The sequence below is a fragment of the Anomaloglossus baeobatrachus genome, chromosome 2 (assembly GCF_048569485.1).
Source record: "Anomaloglossus baeobatrachus isolate aAnoBae1 chromosome 2, aAnoBae1.hap1, whole genome shotgun sequence".
NCBI lineage: Eukaryota > Metazoa > Chordata > Amphibia > Anura > Aromobatidae > Anomaloglossus > Anomaloglossus baeobatrachus.
Genome location: NC_134354.1, coordinates 500,397,615 through 500,419,664, shown reverse-complemented (window position 1 = coordinate 500,419,664; position 22,050 = coordinate 500,397,615). Strand labels below are relative to the sequence as shown.

General features: G+C 40.4%; 1 protein-coding gene and 2 long non-coding RNA genes across 11 annotated transcripts in view; 2 read left to right on the top strand and 1 right to left on the bottom strand.

Annotated features, from left to right (window-relative positions):
- Positions 1 to 22,050, top strand: part of DMD (dystrophin) — a 4,177,531-nt gene that overhangs the window by 2,531,429 nt on the left and 1,624,052 nt on the right. The gene's annotated exons all lie outside the window — the stretch shown is intronic.
- Positions 4,058 to 4,608, bottom strand: LOC142291750 (uncharacterized). The gene is made up of 3 exons (XR_012750539.1): positions 4,416 to 4,608; positions 4,202 to 4,272; positions 4,058 to 4,104 (listed from the first exon to the last, which is right to left on the bottom strand). It is a non-coding gene; the product is annotated as an uncharacterized LOC142291750 (long non-coding RNA).
- LOC142291752 (uncharacterized) lies at positions 6,476 to 7,026 on the top strand. The gene is made up of 3 exons (XR_012750541.1): positions 6,476 to 6,668; positions 6,812 to 6,882; positions 6,980 to 7,026. It is a non-coding gene; the product is annotated as an uncharacterized LOC142291752 (long non-coding RNA).

Genomic DNA, 22,050 nt, shown 5'->3' with positions numbered 1-22,050 from the left:
TAGTAGTTCCCTTCTCTGAGTGGATTGGGCAAATTTATATGCTGGTTCAAGGATCTGTGAGGGATATCCCCTCCTACGAAACCTACTTTTCATATCCAAGGATTTGGATTCAAAGTCGTGAAGTGATGAACAGTTCCTTCTCAGACGAAGGAACTGTCCCTTCGGTATACCCTTCCTCAGGGGGGCTGGGTGGTAGCTCTCCCACCTAAGGAGGCTGTTGGTTGCCGTAGGTTTTCTATAGATCGTAGTGGCCAAATTGCCACAAGTATCCCTTGAGATTTTTAGATCCAGGAAGGCCAGACAGTCCCTATCCATCTCATACGTGAACCTTAGGCCAATGTTGGTGTTGTTAAGTTTTTCCAAAAATTGCACAAAGAGGGATTCCGTGCCTGTCCAAAGGACGAGGATGTCATCAATATAACGCCCCCAAAATTGTATATGGGGGGAAAAAATGACATCCTCGTCCTCAAACACATAGGTGTTCTCCCACCAGCCCAGGAACATGTTGGCATACGTCGGGGCACATGGACTCCCCATCGCCGTGCCCCTGAGCTGGTGGTAAAATTTCCCTCCAAAGAGGAAAAAATTATGTGTTAATATGAACCGTAATAGGTCCCCAATGAATTTGCTATGAACAAGACACTGGGTCCCACGTGTAGAAAGATATGAATTGACTGCTTCCAATCCCTGTTCATGCGGGATACTACTGTAGAGTTGCTCCACATCTATTGACGCAAGTAACGTATCAGGTTCAAGGATAATACCCTCTAATTTAGATATCAGATCATTAGTGTCTCTTATATATGAGGGTAGACTTGTAACAAAGGGACGAAGAATCGTATCAAGATAGATACTGGAATTTTGGCCAATAGCATCTATCCCAGAGACAATGGGACGGCCCTTAATTGGATTAAGTCCCTTGTGCACTTTGGGAGTGGCGTAAAAGGTGGCTGTGACTGGAAATTTTGGATACAGAAACTCAAATTCTTTAACTGAGATAACCTTTAATTCTAGCGCTTTGTTCAAAAGTACCTGTAGTTCTTGTAGGTAGCTTAGGGTTGGGTCCTTCGGTAGTATTTCATAGGTAGTCTCATCTGACAGAATCCTCCCACACATAACCGGATAGTCCTTGGTATCCATGATTACTATATTTCCACCTTTATCAGATGGTTTAATAGTAATTCGTGTGTTATTCTCAAGCTTGGTCAAAGCCTGCCATTCCTCCCTTGTTAGATTTGATTTGACTGACTGTATTTTGGGCTGAATGGCCCGAAGGTCATTAGTAACCAATTTTAAGAAAATGTCCAGGCTGCTTGATTCCGAGGCAGGTGGCATTTTCTTACTTTTGGGTTTAAGGTTTGTAAATGGTCCCAACCCTGTGCGCTCCCCATTGTCATTACTCAGGGAGGACAGTAGTCTGACATCCTCTAGCATATCTCTTGGAATACCAAGACGTGCACATTCTGTCTCATCATTTTGTGAAAAGAATTTCTTCCACCTAAGCTTTCTAAGGAATAGTTCAATGTCCTTGACCCAATTAAAGGGGTCGAACCTGCTTGTAGGGACATATGACAAACCGTAACCCAAGACTCGTTTTTCCGTATCAGAGAGGCAATAGCTTGACAGGTTTATAATTTGGTTATCTTGACCTCCAAGGTGGTCTATTTCCGGTAATTCCTTTGATTTTGGGTTCTGAGATTGTAAGGATCTCTTCCCCCTAAAAAAGAAGTACTCGGTGGGAGTTGGTACATTCCCGAAGGTGGGGGGAATGGGGTAAGATACAGGAGGGGGTGGGGCTATAGTGTCTGGGGTTCTTTGTTGCCCATTCAGTTGGAAGGATACCCCAGAAGAGGAAGATGATGCAAATCTCCCAGGTGCCTGACCCCATTGTTTTTTCTTGTTACTTTGTCTGCCCCAGTTGTTCTGTCTCCCTTGAGAATACCTATTGCTTCTCCCTCTGTTCCACTCAGATCGTCCCTGTGGTTCTGAATCTGAGCAGTCTGAGGAAGATATATCTGTTACGGGAATAGTAGCCAAAGAGGGGATCTCCCTCCTCTCAGAGAAGTCTCCCAGGTCCCTTAGAAAATGTTTATGCTTCCGGGTCTTTAGGTTTTGTTGATATTTATCAACCGCCAGCTGTAATGCTGTCTCCCTGGTAGTAAATTCGGGATCTCCCTTAAGCTTCAGCGCTTCCTCCCTTAGGTTTTGTAGGGCTATGGAGCTATTCTCTAGAGTTACCTTTTCTTCCTCAAGGAGGATCGTCATTAATCTGATGGAAGAGTCAGTCAGTTCTTCCTCCCATCTCTTTATAAGTTTCTCTGTTCTTGACCTTTCGGCTGGAATCAGATTAATTCTAAGACCCCGTGGTATGATCCTTTGTTTAACGTATCGTTCCAAGGACTGCACTTCCCACCAGGATTTGATGTTCAATTTATATGTATCAAGTAACTCTGAAAATAAACCCCTAATGCTTGTTTTACCAGTACTCTGGCCATCTGTTATTTTATCAGAAAAAACTTCGTCAGCATCGTCCAACCACCTGGTAGTATTAATGGGTCCTGACAAGAAGCCCGCCATTAATTAAGCTTGAACCACAAATAAATATAGAACCGAGGTATGGTATCAGCATAAGACCACAGAAAAAAACAATACCTCTAAAAATATTTAAGTTTTATTTAGAAAGTTATAAAAAATGACAAACAGTGTCTCTCTAAAAATACATAAAGGACAACACAGTGCCAGTGAGATGTTGGGAGGAGATAGTTTCAGCGTGAAAAGGATAGCGATAGATAGATATTCACAGAGTCGTCAGATTACTGATCTCATAGCCTTTATTGACCCTTCCTGACGACGGAGGGTGTCCTAAGTTACTGGACACTCCCCGTTCCGGGTGGCTGTCCCTCCCTGTCCCTATCTCTAGCCAAGGGGTGTCCACCACCAACCCAGGTGATTAGTGCAAAACCATAAATATACACATAAACACAAATGCGTTAAATTTGGTTCCTGACTCAATAAGATACTTCAGTCAGATGAATTTAAATTTTGTTAGGTGGAGCTGTAGGGGACCCGCTACAGTAGCTGTCACCCCACGCTCTCCCGACGCGTTTCTCCCCCACCTAACGCAATGCTGGGGGATCATCAGGGGTAAAAAAAAGTCATACCTGTTGATGCACAAAAAAGAGAGGACAAGTAATGTCTTAATATAACTTCATCAAAGTAGATTGAAAAATCATTATATTCTCTTGGGTATATAACTTACATAACGGTAATAGTTATAGAGCGGGATATGAACGGTCCAACCCGAAAGCCTTTTGATAATATACCAGACAAACTTGGTTTTAATCACATGATATGCTGGCAGATATTCTCATTCAGAAGAACTTGTCTCTAAATAAAGCCGACAAGAAAATATTCTGAGGAACTGAGTTGATAGGCTTGGAAGGGGGGAAGGGGGGGGGAGGGGAAGGAGGGGGAGGGGGGAGGGGGGAGAGAGGGGGGGGGGGGGGAGGAGGGAGAAAGGAAAGAGGTAACAAAATGGATAAGATGAAAAATACCTCGTTATAACTCCAAAAATGGATGAATAGCCAATGGGATGCTAGGAGTTTAGTAAATCAAAAAAACTCCTAAGGTATCACATGAGTCTTCCTATCCTTGTGTTTAAAAGGCTTATGGATCACATCCTAACCATGTCTAGGTCACATTAAGGCAGCAGGGACATCTGCATAGACAGAGACAGTAAAATACCAATTAAACGAGGTAGATTCAGGAAACCTACAGTGTCCCATAGAGAAAAGTAGATACCTATACATGCAAAGAGTCCAATTTCTTTAGTTGATGGTGTTACACCAATATCTACACTGTTAGTGTGTCCAGTCCTAAAATGAAAAAAGGATAATAGTCATGGACCTAGAAGTACGTTGAATTCCCTTAGGGAGCCACATCAGTGTGGTATATCGTCCTGTATCCACCAAACCAGGACAAATGGTGCAAGCATAAATTTACTAGATGACACCTGACTAGTCCTAAAAAATAAATACCTGTAATTTCTTGGTCACTTAGGTAGGGGGTGCTGTATCAATACGCAGCATCGGAATCTATATAATCCTAAAAGGAATAATAATAATGATCTAATATCCCGCATAGAAATATGTGAATATAAACAGGACAGGACATACATCTATGGAAAAAAGACAGTGTATACCTGCAAAGAAAAGCTCCTTTACACAGTGTTCCAGTATAGTGACCAAGTGTTATAATGAACACTTCTTTCACCTAAAGACATGAAAACAAATGATCACTACAGGTGATCCCATAACGATTCTGCAAGAGGAAACAACAGGACATTTACAGCACCATTACTAGTCCTTTGAAATGTCCTGTGGGAGAAAACACTCCAAAAAGGTGTAAAGACATACCGATACTTGGTCCGAAGAAAAGCTCAACCTGCAAGGACAAAGTGTCCCGAGCGCCGAAGCACATCTAACCGCAGGGAGCCAGCGCTGTGTCCTGTCCTGTGCCCAGATGATATGTGCCTAATCCCACGGACGGAGGTGTTTTAAACCTCCCGCGACCGGAAGTAAACAGTGTTGCTCCCGCCCCACAGGCTGAGAATCCGTGATTGACAGATCTCTTAAGCCAATCCTACGATCTCGTATGAATCCATCACATGTCCAGACTCAGAATAGAGGAGGATTGCGAGGGGCGTGCCATGCTGCTTAAAGTGACATGTCGCTTAATGCAGAGCTGAGCTACAGCTTAGCAGAATGAAATACTGTAGATGAAGAGGCCGTATTAGGTAACTGGAAGTAACCTGCCTATGAAAAAACGAGAAGATGATCAGATCATTAGGCTTATAGCCACCTATGATGATCAAAATCCTAGGGTTATGGAAATTTTGAAACGCCACTGGCCTATCCTACAAACGGATCTGGATGTGGGTAGACATATATCCCCACACCCCAGCGTTACCTTCAGAAGGGGCAGATCTATCAAGGACCATCTAACTCACAGCCACTATGTACCCCCGAGAGGAGAAAACACATGGCTAGATCGAAAACCCCAGGGGACATTCAGATGTGGGAGATGCGTGTACTGCCCTTACATTAATCAGAGGAAGGAGTTTTCAAACATTAAGACCAGAAGATCCTTTAAAATTAAAGACTTTGCCAATTGTAGAACGGAGGGAGTGGTGTATCTTTGTACCTGCAGCTGCCCCCTGGCCTATGTTGGCAAGACCAGGAGGCAGCTGCGGGTCAGGATAGGGGAACATCTGGGTGACGTTGGTCATGAGAGAGACACAGCCATTGCACGGCACGTTAACCAGTGTCACCAGGGAGATACGGGGGCTATCTCTTTTCAAGTGATTGAAGTTGTTGGTAAACCAGCACGTGGAGGTGACTGGGACAAAAAAATTCTACAGAGAGAGGCAAGGTGGATTTTCCTTCTTGACTCAGTCTCCCCAGGGGGACTTAATGAAAATTTGAGCTATGTTAGCTTTCTCTAAATCCTACCTGATTCAGTATAAAAGACAAGAGCGTTCTGGTATCAAATGGTTCCCCGTCTTCCATATATATATATATTATGTTTTTCTTAATCTCTAGGCACCTTGGGTGCTTTCCTTGGGTATGTCCCCTTTATGGATACTGGGTCCCCAGGATGTGGGGGAAACCCCCAAACCCCCCCCCCCCCCCCTCCCTCCTCCCTAATCCCCCCTTCCCCCCCCCCCCTTATGCCTTTCCGACAACTGGTGCCTGGTGTGCACCCTCTCCTGTACAGCGCCTGTTCAGAGATCTGGAACATTTGTTGATATACTCAAATTTAGGCATATTACGTGTGAGCTATCTTTAAGGCAGAACATAACCTCACACTTTTGCAGCTATATTTTTCTGTCTGATTATGGATATTGCTTCTAGCTCTTATGCCTAGCCCTGAATGAGCAAAATGTCATGCTCAGTTGCTGGGCACCCCCCCCCCCCCCCCTAATTTAGCTGAGGTCTATAACAGTAACTTTATTTATAACTTTTATTGTCCTAGGTATCTTACATATATAATGACATATCACTTCAGTATATCTTACACTGTCCCCTTATTATGTAGTGCTGCCTTGTGCAGCTTAGCTCTGCACTGGTCTATAATGCCTAGAGCTATGTTCGAGTAATAACCGAAAAAAGTATATCAGGCACCCCCTTTCATACGGCCTCCTTGGGTTTATAAACAAGTAACCTTCCTATATTTATACTTATCCTATTTTGCCCATGTTATACATAACGGCAGGTTACTTCCAGTTACCTAATACGGCCTCTTCATCTACAGTATTTCATTCTGCTAAGCTGTAGCTCAGCTCTGCATTAAGCGACATGTCACTTTAAGCAGCATGGCACGCCCCTCGCAATCCTCCTCTATTCTGAGTCTGGACATGTGATGGATTCATACGAGATCGTAGGATTGGCTTAAGAGATCTGTCAATCACGGATTCTCAGCCTGTGGGGCGGGAGCAACACTGTTTACTTCCGGTCGCGGGAGGTTTAAAACACCTCCGTCCGTGGGATTAGGCACATATCATCTGGGCACAGGACAGGACACAGCGCTGGCTCCCTGCGGTTAGATGTGCTTCGGCGCTCGGGACACTTTGTCCTTGCAGGTTGAGCTTTTCTTCGGACCAAGTATCGGTATGTCTTTACACCTTTTTGGAGTGTTTTCTCCCACAGGACATTTCAAAGGACTAGTAATGGTGCTGTAAATGTCCTGTTGTTTCCTCTTGCAGAATCGTTATGGGATCACCTGTAGTGATCATTTGTTTTCATGTCTTTAGGTGAAAGAAGTGTTCATTATAACACTTGGTCACTATACTGGAACACTGTGTAAAGGAGCTTTTCTTTGCAGGTATACACTGTCTTTTTTCCATAGATGTATGTCCTGTCCTGTTTATATTCACATATTTCTATGCGGGATATTAGATCATTATTATTATTCCTTTTAGGATTATATAGATTCCGATGCTGCGTATTGATACAGCACCCCCTACCTAAGTGACCAAGAAATTACAGGTATTTATTTTTTAGGACTAGTCAGGTGTCATCTAGTAAATTTATGCTTGCACCATTTGTCCTGGTTTGGTGGATACAGGACGATATACCACACTGATGTGGCTCCCTAAGGGAATTCAACGTACTTCTAGGTCCATGACTATTATCCTTTTTTCATTTTAGGACTGGACACACTAACAGTGTAGATATTGGTGTAACACCATCAACTAAAGAAATTGGACTCTTTGCATGTATAGGTATCTACTTTTCTCTATGGGACACTGTAGGTTTCCTGAATCTACCTCGTTTAATTGGTATTTTACTGTCTCTGTCTATGCAGATGTCCCTGCTGCCTTAATGTGACCTAGACATGGTTAGGATGTGATCCATAAGCCTTTTAAACACAAGGATAGGAAGACTCATGTGATACCTTAGGAGTTTTTTTGATTTACTAAACTCCTAGCATCCCATTGGCTATTCATCCATTTTTGGAGTTATAACGAGGTATTTTTCATCTTATCCATTTTGTTACCTCTTTCCTTTCTCCCTCCTCCCCCCCCCCCCTCTCTCCCCCCCTCCCCCCTCCCCCTCCTTCCCCTCCCCCCCCTTCCCCCCTTCCAAGCCTATCAACTCAGTTCCTCAGAATATTTTCTTGTCGGCTTTATTTAGAGACAAGTTCTTCTGAATGAGAATATCTGCCAGCATATCATGTGATTAAAACCAAGTTTGTCTGGTATATTATCAAAAGGCTTTCGGGTTGGACCGTTCATATCCCGCTCTATAACTATTACCGTTATGTAAGTTATATACCCAAGAGAATATAATGATTTTTCAATCTACTTTGATGAAGTTATATTAAGACATTACTTGTCCTCTCTTTTTTGTGCATCAACAGGTATGACTTTTTTTTACCCCTGATGATCCCCCAGCATTGCGTTAGGTGGGGGAGAAACGCGTCGGGAGAGCGTGGGGTGACAGCTACTGTAGCGGGTCCCCTACAGCTCCACCTAACAAAATTTAAATTCATCTGACTGAAGTATCTTATTGAGTCAGGAACCAAATTTAACGCATTTGTGTTTATGTGTATATTTATGGTTTTGCACTAATCACCTGGGTTGGTGGTGGACACCCCTTGGCTAGAGATAGGGACAGGGAGGGACAGCCACCCGGAACGGGGAGTGTCCAGTAACTTAGGACACCCTCCGTCGTCAGGAAGGGTCAATAAAGGCTATGAGATCAGTAATCTGACGACTCTGTGAATATCTATCTATCGCTATCCTTTTCACGCTGAAACTATCTCCTCCCAACATCTCACTGGCACTGTGTTGTCCTTTATGTATTTTTAGAGAGACACTGTTTGTCATTTTTTATAACTTTCTAAATAAAACTTAAATATTTTTAGAGGTATTGTTTTTTTCTGTGGTCTTAATTTCATTCATCTCTGCCTACACAATGATACTTGCATGTTTTGTTTTTCCTGTGTTCATATAGGCAATAATTTTGCTTCTAATGGGATCATTTTATATGGAATTGGATGTTGCTGCATTATCTGGTGGACCCATATACATATGCCAGCTGTTTATACCTCTCTAGTGTTTAACGTCACTTTTATGTGGCCAATGGGTATAATAGGCCAGTCCACGGTGGTGGCATTACTTGTTTTCAGTTATTCAAAAGATTGTCATCACTATCTAAACCAGCACCGGCAACCAGAGAAGCCTACACTGAAACATCAGGGATTCCAGCATGTGAATTTATCTGATTTTAATATTTTCAAATTACTCCTTACATTTGTCATTTTTAGTCAAAGGATAAATAACCCCCTTAAAGGGTTATATAGGACATTTTTATTTTTTGTTATGGGGCTAACAACTAACAGGCAAGAAGTTGCTTATTACCTGCCTAATTTGCCCATCGACCAACTGTTCCAGTTTAAAGCAGTCATGCCCGCAATTCTACAACTTCCACTGACATTGAGTCAGTAGACTACATTCTTCTCATGCACTCTCTTCTGTTAATAGGGCATCTCTGCCTATGTTTTGTTGATTCAAAACCAGTCCCATCTGCCAAGTTGCGGGGAGCCAACTGTTAATTAGTTTGATATCTGCAGTGACATCAACAGAGCAGATCAGAAAAGAAAGAGCAGCCCTTTTCATGAGCTAGTAGAGATCATCCTGTGCAGAGCAGAAAGATAGTTTGCAACTACCTGCCTGTTAGTTCTTTGCCCCTATGTATAAAGTTTGGATAACTCCTTTTCCCCCAAATTCATGAACAGAAGAGATAGGTAAACTAAACTAACACTAAGTCCTCCTGTCACATATGATCTGCCACTCCTTTTACACCGACGAGCTTAAAGGTAAAAATGTTTTGAACCATAGATTTTCAAGCTCTATATGTCACCATCCACTACAGCTTTGAATGTGAGATTACCTCCATTTTATAGACAATCATCTTGGCTATGTCATTCATAAATGTGACTTGCATCTATTACAATATGATTAGTTATGAACATTCTTGTCATGTCCCAGCATTGTTACTGTTTTGCTCCTGGAGGTGGAAAGATCTTTTACTTTCTGTATTCCTGTATTCTCCTTGAACATTGCAAATTACAATCTGTTCTCACATTCCCTAGTAGCTTAGAGTGTTACTAGGTTTATTTCCAAGTGAAATGTCACTGGTTCAAAGTGAGGAGAAGCCATGAAGAAGATTTCCCAAGAAAAGATAGTGGTCTTGCTGCCCAAAAATATGACCAAACAGCATTATGTGAGTGCCATGTTAATTGGAAGAATACAAAAGGAAGTCTATCCATCAATTTAAAAGCCAAGAGGCGAACGTCCAGCAAAATATTGGAGTCAACAAGTCTGCTCATCACAAGGTCGATCAGTTCTGGAGTGATTAACACAGTAGTAGAGGTGGCTTGTTTGCTTTATAATAGTGAGATGACAGACATCCATGTAAGAACTGTGTGATGCACATTACAGAAGTTTGTAATCATGGTCCAAAAAGAGGTGAAGAAGCCTCCACTTCCATATTGTCATAAGAAACGTTGGCTCCAGTTTGCAAAAAGTATGACACGTGGACAGTAAAAGATTGGAAATGAGTAATTTTAAGCAATGAGATGAAAATCAATATACTAAGCTCTCATGGATGCTAATGGGTCTGGAAGAAATAAGGGAAAAGGGACTAACAGATCAAAAAATTAAAACAATTGTCAAGTATGGTTGTGGAAGCCAGAAGAGATGGGGTTGTTTCACAGCCAAAGTACTATGGGTATGAAAAGGATGACATAGTGCTTCAGCAGGACAACGACCCAAAGCATAAGTTGAGTTTGGCAAATAAATGGTTCCCTGATAAGGAAATAAAGGTGCAGAATTAGCCCTGACAGTTCCCAAATATGAACTGGATTGAACACTTGTGGGTAAGGATGTAGAGAAAGCTGTATACATCCTCAAGTAAGTTGAGCTGTAAGCACAGACCTTGGGTATGTGTAGAAGAAATCTGATATCAGATTTCAGTTCAGAAATGCTTGAGCCTGAAAGATAAATTTCAGAATTCATACCAATCACCAGATGGGTCTCGAATAGAGTTGAGCGGATCGGCCATAATCCGGGTTGTCGCTGAAGTCCGGATCCGATCCGGAATCCGCGGCCATGTAAATCAATGGGGAGCCGGATCCGGGACGAGAGAGAGAGAGAAAGAGAGAGAGAGAGAGAAAAACGGATCCGGATCGTGCACCCCGAATCCCGGGTAGTGGTCGGACTTGGATCAGGCTCTGAAACCGTGCTGATCTGGATTTTGCGGATCCGGGTCCGCTCAACAATAGTCTCGAACCCAAACACACATTTTTACCTGTACATCCGGTTCCTGTTTGTCATCTGAATAAAGATTGGTGAAAGGCTGCAGAGTTGCCAATCAGCAATCCTATCTAATGTGGGCCTTCATGGCCCCATTACAGCCATGCTGTTGGTTCCTGCTCTATTTTTGATAACCTGCATGGGTAAAGCAGCAGCTACAGTATGCAACCCACATTCATCTGCTTTATCGTGGCTAGTTATCAAAAATAGAGGCAATCACATGTCATTTTTTAAAACTATAAAATAAATAATTTTAAAAAAATGGCGTAGGATCCCTCCCATTTTTGATAAGTAGCCAAGGTAAAGCAGACCATTGGGGCTGGTATTATCAGGATGGAAAGAGACATGGATATTACCCCGTCCCAGCCCAATAATACTTGCTGCCACAGCCACCCCAGAAGTGGCACGGAACATTAGATGTGCCAATTCTGGCTCTTCCCAATTGCCCTGGTGCAGTTGCAGTCTGGATATTATATAGGGTTTATAACAGCTGTGATTTATAAAACATTTCAGCTGCCATCAAGCACTTAGTAGTGGGGAGGCATCTATGAGACACCAGCATTACAAACTCTGTAAGTCCAAAGGAAAAAACACAAACACAGAAAAATCCATTATTTGAAATTAAAAATACACACACCCTCTTTCATTCCTTTATTAACCCCATTGTAATTCACACAAGATCCTATGGAAATCCCAGTTCTGCTACATCCAGAGGCTGCAGTGACAGGAAACGTTACTACAGCCTCTGGGAAACACTGAAGGCAGTGGGGGAGCTCTCAGCTGAGAGAAGAGGTGATGTCACTTAGTTAAGTTAAGTTCCCAGCTGGTTGCTCCCCAGCTGCCCTCTGTGAACTCCAGTGACCTGACTGTTAGATTGCTGGACTGCTGTGCCACCGTGTCCCACAATCCGACAGTCTGGCAATCTGGCAGCGAGTTCAATTGAGTACAAAGAAAGCAGCGGGGTAACCCCGAGTGTGAACTTCGGAGATCTGACCGCTGAATTGCCAGACTGCTGTATCACCACATCCTGCAATTTGACAGTCCTACAATCGGACAGTGAGTTCACTTGAGTTTCCTGAGGGCAATGGGGGTTATGAGAAACGGTGACGTCACTCAGCTCACCAGAGCTCACAGCCAGTGGCTCTCATGCTGCACTAAGTGATTTCAGTTGAACTCGCTGCTTTATTGCCGAATTGCTGGACATGGCATCACAGCAATCTAGCACTCTGGCAGAAATTTCAACTGAGTTCACAGAGGGCAGCAGGGGAGCCCCCTGCTGTAAACTTTGGTGACTTGACTGCCATACCGCTGTGCTACTGTGTCCCACAATCCAACAATCTGGCAATCCGGCAACAAGTTAAACTCAGTTCACTGAGAGCAGCGGGGAAGGCCTTGGCTGTAAGAAGCAGTGACATCACTCAGTTCACCAGAGTTCACAATGCTGCCCACTGTGAATTCAGTTGAACTTGCCGCCGGATTGCCGGACTGTAGAATTGTTGAACCTTTCAGTGTTGGGGTCTTGGGTTCAAATCCCACCAAGGACAACATCTGCAAGGAGTTTGTGTGTTCTCACTGTATTTGTGTAGATTTCCTCTGGGTACTCCATTTTCCTCCCACACTCCAAAAAAATCCTGATAAAGAATTTAGGTTGTGAGCCCCAGTGGGGACAGTGATGATGTCTGTAAAGTGCTGCAGAATACATTGAAGCTATATAAGCAATGTGTAATAAATAAAAACAAGGTTAGTGATATACACCCTATACTAATTGTTTAATATAATTAATTATGCTAATTGCGGTGAGGTCCATTAGTATGCCATTTGGAATGTAATGTTAACTGACACAGGACGAAGGCTTGTATGCCGAAACTAGTCTCTGGTTGATCCCCCGGGATGTCACTGCTACCATGGCTGGATTATTAATTTTTCCTTAATAAAGACTACACGTTTTATCTATATTATCTGGTTTTTGGAGATCACCGCCGGATTTGCGCTCGTATACTCCAAATAAAAATAAGTGTTATAAATTTATGGAACTTTGTCATCAGCAGCTTAGTCTTGTTGTGGTGCTTCCTGACTATTTAAATATTTTTTCTTTGTTTATTTATTTAACAAAGAGTTTAAATGGATATATTGTACATGTTACTATACAAAGACAGAGACAGATATATAAACAAAATGCCATTATTGATTGATTTTCTCTTTGTATAAGAGAATCTAGTAAGACTGCAAGTGTAGTGTATTCAGTAGTGTTAGCAAAGCCTTTTTCTGTATATTTTCTCCATATCCTGCCTTCGTTACTATATTTTCCATTTAACTGTGGCAGCATTAATTGAGAAATGGTTTTCTTGCTGCTACATACCTTTTTACTTTGCAGGCTTAAGTATCTTCAAAGCGTAACTCTACTTATTAAACTTTAACAAATATGGTGCTATATTTCATCTCGGTGTTGCAGCCTGGAGGCTACGATATTGGTTCCCTTAAGATAGATATCAGCCTTTCTGATAAGCTCTATACACCGAAATGATAGTCATTAGTACAGCGAATGTTCTCTGCAATGAGGCTTCAGGTTTTGCAGAGTGCTTTTATGAACTTCTTCTGCTTGAGAATTCTGGCCAGGCTCAACTGTCTGGTAAGCAGCCAATGGAACAGAACAGCCTCAGTGGCAGTTTGCTACTGGGTTCTCTTCCACATCATATGCTTTGCTAATTTTATTGTTTTCTTCACTGCAAAGACTTGAGTGTGTCTCTTATGTCATTGAAAGTCAAGTTATAAAAGTTTTGAAGGCCGAGCTTTAAAATAGCAAGTGACTGAAACCCACAAGGGCAAGTGTGCATTGAGGTATAAACATGGTAGCATCTGTGCTCCTTTAGGTAACAAAGGAAATATATAGACTACAAATTTAATTTGTGCCCTGCACCCAATAATCATTTCACAAAGTCATGTAATACAGGAAAAGTTAGGAACGTAGTGCAAGTTTACATCACCTATTTTTGCTAGTTTGGGATATAGATATGTTATTTCTTTTCAGTTTTATTATTTTTTTTTTTGAGGTCTGAGTCGACAAATAGGTGGTTTATAATTTTATATTATTAAATCTACTAAATCTCTTTTGAGTTGGTGTCTGTGAAATAATTTCTGAATCTTGAAAAAGTGCACATTTGAAGGGGTTGTCTTGTCTAAATCCACAAGTCTGTTGGAATTTGGCTGAGCGTATACATATCACATACTCACTGCCAATTGACTGCCGTTCCCGGCTCTGGCACTGGCAAATTCTCACAGTGCACAGTGCGTGCGATGTGAGGATTCTCAAGTCTGCAATCACATAGAGTAACTGCAGACCTATCGATTTAGACTATTTAATGATATGTACAATTGTGGCAACTGTTTTTTAAAACTACATTTCATTAACCCCTTCACGATCATGGACGGATATATCCGTCATGGAGCATGTCCCGTTAAGCCCCGCCCCCTGCCACGGGCAGGCGGCGGCGGTCGGCACACATATCAGCTGTTTTCAACAGCTGACATGTGTGCCTGCTAGCCGCGGGTGGAATCGCTTCCACCCGCGGCCATTAACCCCTTAAATCTTGCTGCCAAAGTCTGGCAGCAAAATCTAAATGCGCGCGGCCATGTTTTTTACTTACCGCCGCCCCCACCGGAAGTCACGTGCGTGATCACGTGACTATCGGTGGTTGCCATCGTAGCACAGGGTCATGTGATGACGCCTGCAGCTATGATGTTTCACTTTCGTTTTCCCTCGGCCGAGAGCAGAGGGAAAAAGAAAGTGAGCGTATCTGCTGCTTACAGCTGTATAGCTGTGATCAGCAGATAGATAATAGCGATTGGATTGCTGATCGCTATAGCCCCCTAGGGGGACTAGAAAAATAAAAAAAAAAGTAAAAAAAAAAAGTTTAAAAAAAAATAAAAAAATAAAACCTAAAAGTTCAAATCACCCCCCTTTCACCCCATTGAAAATTAAAGAGTTAAAAAATAAATAAATATACACATATTTGGTATCACCGAATTCAGAATTGCCCGATCTATCAAAATATAAAATCAATTAATCTGATTGGTAAACGGCGTAGTGGCAAAAAAATTCCAAACGCCAAAATTGCGTTTTTTGGTCACCGCAAGTTTTTTGCAAAATGCAATAACAGGCGATCAAAACATAGCATCTGCGCAAAAATGGTACCATTAGAAACGTCAGCTCGAGACGCAAAAAATAAGCCATCAATGAGCCATGGATACCAAAAAATAAGAACGCTACGTGTTTTGGAAAATGGCGCAAAACGTGCGCCACTTTTATTTGACAAACTTGTGAATTTTTTTTAACCCCTCAGATACAAGTAAATCTATACATGTTTGGTGTCTACAAACTCACACCGACCTCAGACATCATACCCACACATCAGTTTTACCATATAGTGAACACCGTGAATAAAACATCCCAAAAACTATTGTGCCATCACACTTTTTTTGCAATTTTTCCGCATTTGGATTTTTTTTGCTGTTTTCCAGTACACCATATGGTAAAACTTATGGTTTCATTTAAAAGTACAACTTGTCCTGCAAAAACAAGCCCTCAGATGGCAAGATTGATGGAAAAATAAAAAGTTACGGCTCTCGGAAGAAGGGGAGCAAAAAACAAAAACGGAAAGTGCCCTGGGGCTGAAGGGGTTAAAGGAAGTCTGTCAGAGGATTTTTTTGCTACCTCATCTGAGACCAGCATGATGTAGGCAAGGAGATTCTGAATCCAACAATGTACCACTTAGATTACTGGGTGCAGCAATTCTGACACAAGCAGATTTTATATTTAGTCATGTAGCAGAGCTATGAGAGCTGTCCCACCCACATCAGACTCTCTATAGTGATAGTACATTGACAGTGAGGTGCAATCAGAAAAGGGGCTGTGTTGGACAGCTTTGAGCATGACTTTGTAGTCCAAGTAACGATAAGTCCTGCTGGATAAACAAACATAGCAAATAAACAACAGATTGGACTTTGACATGACAGCTTAACTCTTGCAGCATGCTGGCTGCAGCTTACATAGCAAAAAAATGCAGACAGATTCCCTTTAACCTCTTTTAACAGTGGATATTTTGGGGGGGTGCTTTCATTCTTCTTGCACTTCTTTCAAGAGTCATAACTAGTGATGGGTAGACTGTAAAAGTCCAGATCTGTGCGTGTTCAAAACTAATCGAGCGCCAGCCCCGGAGTTCTCAGGGAACTCTAGCTAATGATCTGGGTCTGGCAACCCATTAAAAAAATAAAGAAAAACTAAAGAAAAAATGGGAAAGCAGGCGCGTTAAACTTACCGAGTCTCTGGCGTGGCCACTCATAATACTTCCCGGGCCACTCATTGTCCTTCATACATATGCACTGCTTCCCCCACAGTCCCCACATCTCTGATTGGTTGCAGTCAAAAGCGCCCCTACTCTGTGGGACAGTGTGTCTGACTGCTTTAAATCAGAGGCGCTCTGTGTGTGTGTAATTATGGTGTAAAAATAACAAAATAAATAAAGCAATTAGCACATGGTCCCCCGAAATTATGATACCCAGCACAGATAAAACCTACGGCTAGAGGCTGCAGCCCCCCAGCAGTGTGTTTATCTTGATGGTCTATCAAAATAAGAGTACGGCGTGCAGTTTTTTAAAATTAGATTAATATCTTCTTATGATAATTATAATGTTTTGTTTGCTTTTCTTTTCACTTTTTGTGGGATGTCCTCAACCAAAAAAAGGAAGCAAATTTTGATATTTCAATAAGTTCAGTTTTAAATCATTTACTGTATTTATTGTAGCAATGTTATCTGATATTAGATTGAACTTGTGGACATGCACCAATAAGAAATGTTTCCTTTTTAATTTAATATATTATTAAAGGGGGAAAAATGGGGGGATTTGAATTTTTATGTTGTTGATTTTTTTTAATATGTTAAAAAAAGTCTTACTATTTTATTTTTAATAAAAGTCCTTTTAGGAAAATTGTACATCTGATTGTCTGCTTATTATATACTGTATATATGTACTATGATTCTACAATATTGAAGCATATAACCAAAATCACTGTCTCCTATAATGCAAAAACTGTGGCTGGATATCACAAGAGCACCAACATGGAAGTCATGGTGAGGCTTAGTAAACCTTGGGCCGCTATGAAAACCCATTAGTCGATAGGTACCTGATATAGCTCACTCTAAGGATCATTTGCCTTAATTGCTGCTGTCACATCTTGACATTGGTATTTAGTAAGTAACAGAACCAATTTTGACCTTAATGACCAGGCCAGATCCTATAAATCTAACCAGTATCACTTTATGAGATAATAACTCTGTAATGCTTTTACAGATTTAGATGATTATGAGATTTATTTTTTTTGGCAGCGCCTGTGGACAGGGGGTTGACCAAAAATTGCAAGTCCCTTCAGTGCACATTTTAATCACACAAAATAGCATGGCAAAATGATAATTTTACAAATATATATTACAGTCTGGGTATTTTTTGTCTGCTTTATTGCATATTCCCTAGTATTTTAGTGTTTACATCTACATATAATCAAATCAAAAGAATCAAATTCTGAACAATGCTTTTATTTTAGGTCACACCAGTTTTTACACTCGGAAAAGCGTCATTGTACATTGACGGTTCTTCTAATATAGCGCATTGTGCGAAAATTCCATACCGTAGGTGAAGGAAAGTCACACATTTAAAGTTACATAAGTGTGATGTTCTACTTTATCATGACACTTTGCCTTTATGAAATTCTCTTTCTGAGCACAGACGTCAAAGAAGTAAACTTCATGAAAGGAATATTTATTTCTGCATTATAGCTTCATTATCATTTATCTAATATGTTTAATGAACACTCTACCAGCCTAGCCTTTTTAGGTCATCTTTCTGATCATGTTATTTCTTTAACAATATATTTTGTAAATACTTTATGTATATTCCAGACTAGTTCTGGAGTTATGCTGGTAAGAATGGCTTCAGAAAGTAACAAAAATGTGTTTAAAGGGAACCATCCAGCAGGATTTTCATACATAAAGTAAAGCCATTCACTTCTAGGTTTAGCATTTATCTAGGCTAGAGACCATACAACCATTATATTCATGACTGCTTCCATAGATTTCAAACATAATATTTTATTGCTAAACTACTTTAAAGTCAACCAACCAACAAGATTTTCATATATAAAATAAAACCAATGCTATACTGGTGCTAAGATGATGAATGTAAGCATAGCTTTTGTTCTAAGATTGGGTGTTTTATTTAAGAAAAAAGTACAAGCAAAGTTCCAGCAATGCACTGCTATGTGATTGACAGGTGCAACAGGGTAATAAGTGAGTAGGGTTTTGATATCTATTCCCACCCCTGACGTTTCATGGAGGATTCTTAAAAATTCTTAAAGAGATTTCTGCAGGAATAGGATGTGCTGAACATATTAAGAGCCCCATGCCACTGAAAACATTTTGAGAATCATATTAGTGGCATGCGCCTCCCTGAAGGCATTGTCACTCTTTTCCATGAATTTGATGGGCAAGCCCCATCCCACCACAGATCCTTTAAGCTCTGCGCATTTTGGTGAATCTGTTTGAAACTGGCATGAACATTGTAAAAATTGCAAACTGTTTCTATAAAAATTGTGCAGCTATTGGAAGTGTTTTACAACAGTATTCTGCTGTAAACACTTATTTTGTGTTGGGGCCCATAACTTACAGTATAATTTAGTCTTAAGCCATTTTAAATTGGTAGTTTTTGTTGCTAAAGGATAATGTTAAGTGTTAAGTGTTTGGTCATCATCAATTTTGGAGACAAAGCCATGAGGAAGGGATCCTTCTTCAGTCATGTGTCTTACAGTCTAAGAACAGGTTTGATCTTACAGTATATGTGTTAAACTGAAGGAGGCAAAATGTTCTGCTAGTTAAGGATTCTTTACATATGTCTAACATTTTAAGCAATAGATCGAGACTACAATCTAAAAATTTGATGATATCAAGGCTGTGTCCCCACGGTGAGTTTTTGGTGAAGTTTTGACAAAGTGACTTATAGTTTCAACAAAGTGGATGGGATTTTAAAAAATGTTCACTCCCATTCACACTGTGTGTGCTTCAAAAATGCAGCAGTCAATGTCTCTTCCGGGTGTGTTGAATTTTATGTGCAGATTTTCTCATAGAATTGCAATTGCCAGTGGAAAATTTCCAGGTACAAAACACACATAAGTGTTTTAGTGGAAAAACACTAAAAATGCACATAATCTGCCTATAACTATATAAATAAGGTTTTTTCAAAACCAAATGCCAGGAAGTGTCAAATACAAAGCAACTTTATTTAAAGCATAACATAAAAAAAGAAATAAAAACCAAAACATCAAAAACAATAAAAATGCATGTCAAAAAACACACAAAAGCGAAATGAAAAAAAATGTAACTAACCCAGTTTACATATTTGGTAAAGAAGTGCTGCAGAAAATCTGCAACATGAAAAGCTCACCAAAAGCTCATGGTGGGCATGACGCCTAATGGTGGAATTGTTTTGCCAAAATAATTTGAACATGGAATGCTGTATATTTTAAAATCCTTAGCCTTGCCTATTACTCTATCTGTGCTAGTTTTTCCACATTTGAAGAGGGTTTCCATCAAGTTAATTAACTAGCATTCTACAGCTGAATTTCAATAATTTTTAAAAGTTCAGTCATCTTGTCAGTCTTTGAAGCTGTAAAGTCATATAAACAGAATTTAAACTTGTTACATTAAATAGTATAAATATATGATATACAATACATGTTTTATTATATATAACTGCACAAATAACTGGTTTAGGATTAGACTTTACCATATTTCACTATTTAAACAACACATATACAAAAGATCTCATAGACTTATATACTTACCTTGAAAATCCTTTTCAGAATATCTGTATATATCATTTTTGTATATTTCCCTGAATCTTATTAAAATTATCACTTTAGAAGTCCAGCTGAACTGAAATAAGCCAGCCAGCCATTTTTAAATGGATTATCAAAGAAAAAGCACAAGCCTCACCAGTTTAACCCCTTCACGACCGGCCGATTTTTCGCTTTCCGTTTTTTTTTCGCCATTCTTCTTCTGAGAGACGTAACTTTTTTATTTTTCAGTCAACATGGTCATGTGAGGGCTCATTTATTTGCAGAACGAACTGTACTTTTAAATGAAATCCTCAGTTTTACCATATAGTGTACTGGAAAATGGCAACAAAATTCCAAATGCAGAAAAATTTAAAAAAAAAGTGCAATATGTGCACTATGGTTTCATTGTATGGTAAAACTGATGTGTGGGTGTGATGCCTCAGGTCAGTGCGAGTTCGTAGACACCAAACATGTATAGGTTTACTTTTATATAAGGGGTTAAAAAAAAATCGGAAGTTTGTCCGAAAAAAGTGGCGCACATTTTACGCCATATTCCGTGACCCGTAGCGTTCTCATTTTTTGGGATCTATGGGTCAGTGATGGCTCATTTTTTGCGTCTCGAGCTGACGTTTTTAACAGTACCATTTTTGCGCAGATGCTTCGTTTTGATCGCCTCTTTTTGCATTTTGCGCAAAAGTTGTGGCGACAAAAAAACGTCGTTTTGGCGTTTGGAATTTTTTTGACGCTACGCCGTATACTGATCAGATTAATTGATTTTATATTTTGATAGATCGGGCGTTTCTGAACGCGGCGATACCAAATATGTGTATATTTTTTATTTTTTTAACCCTTTAATTTTCAATGGGGTGAATGGGGGGTGATTTGAACTTTTAGGTTTTTATGTTTTTTTTTAATTTTTTAAAACTTTTTTTTTAACTTTTTTTTTTTATTTTACTAGTCCCCCTAGGGGGCTATTGCGATCAGCATTCCGATCGCTCTGCAGTATCTGCTGATCACAGCTACAAGGCTGTAAACAGCAGATACGCTCTTTTTCTCTTTAGCTGTGCCGCGGGCACAGTGAAAGTGAAAGCAAGTTAGGTGTAGTACAGGAGTCATCACATGACCCTGTGCTACCATGACAACTATCGGGAGTCACATGATCACATCACGTGACTTCCGGTATCAGCGGTAAGTAAAATTTTACCGCGATCGCGCTTATAATGGCGCTGTCACATATTGACAGTGCCATTTAAGGGGTTAATCGGCACGAGCAGATAACGATTCTGCTCGTGCCTAGCAGGCACACATCTCAGCTGTGAAAATCAGCTGAGATGTGTGCCGATCGCAGCATGATGCTGCCGGCAGACCATGGGCAGTAAGGTTATGACATTTAGGACGTAATTTTACTGCCCGCGGTCGTGAAGGGGTTACAAAGATATGTTTAAAGGGCTTAGTAATTGATGTCAGATCCTCAGAATAGATCTCCAATATGTAATTGTTGGGGATCCTACACCTGGCACCACCACTAATGGAAAATTACCTGCACTTTATTTACTAATGAAGTGAAGTAGATAAAGTCCATTACTCGGCATAGGCAATTAAGTGATGTATGGGGCTGATGTGTTCTGCCTTACAAATCATTATATCTAGCTGTTGCTTGAAAAACATTCAGTTGATCAGCGTACCTCAGTGTAGGACCCAATGAAATAGGAATAGATGACCACATATAGATAAGATCATCAATATGAGAAGTCCCAAACAACCCCTTAAAAATTGTATGTAGTCTGTATACTTAAATCTGGTGACAGATGCACTTTATGCTAGAACATGACTACGACACTAAACACTGTTTAGAAAGATTTGTAGTCTTTAAGCCTAACACAAATATTCTTAAAAAAAAAAATACGAAAGAGGAAACAAAAATCAGTGTCATTTAGTGTAGTGTAGTGTACAAAATAAATTGTAAGTAGGGTGTAAATGTTTTGCTAATCCCAATGAAACATATGTTCTGCCATCTGGAAAAAGCCCTGTAATTCTTCAAGAGAGTGTATCAATCACACTACATCTTACCTGTGTGTCTTAGTCTGTAAAAAACAACCAGAGATGATACATGTGTACAGAAATACTAGGAAAAGAGTTTATTTTAAAATGAGTGTAGAAATATCAGAAATAGGAAAATCATTCTTTCTCAAGACACAATACATGAGCTATGGCAGTGACATTTAGGCATTAGAGGAATAAGAGGCCATAATTTGGTTGCAGGATGATCTATGTGATTGAATTGCTT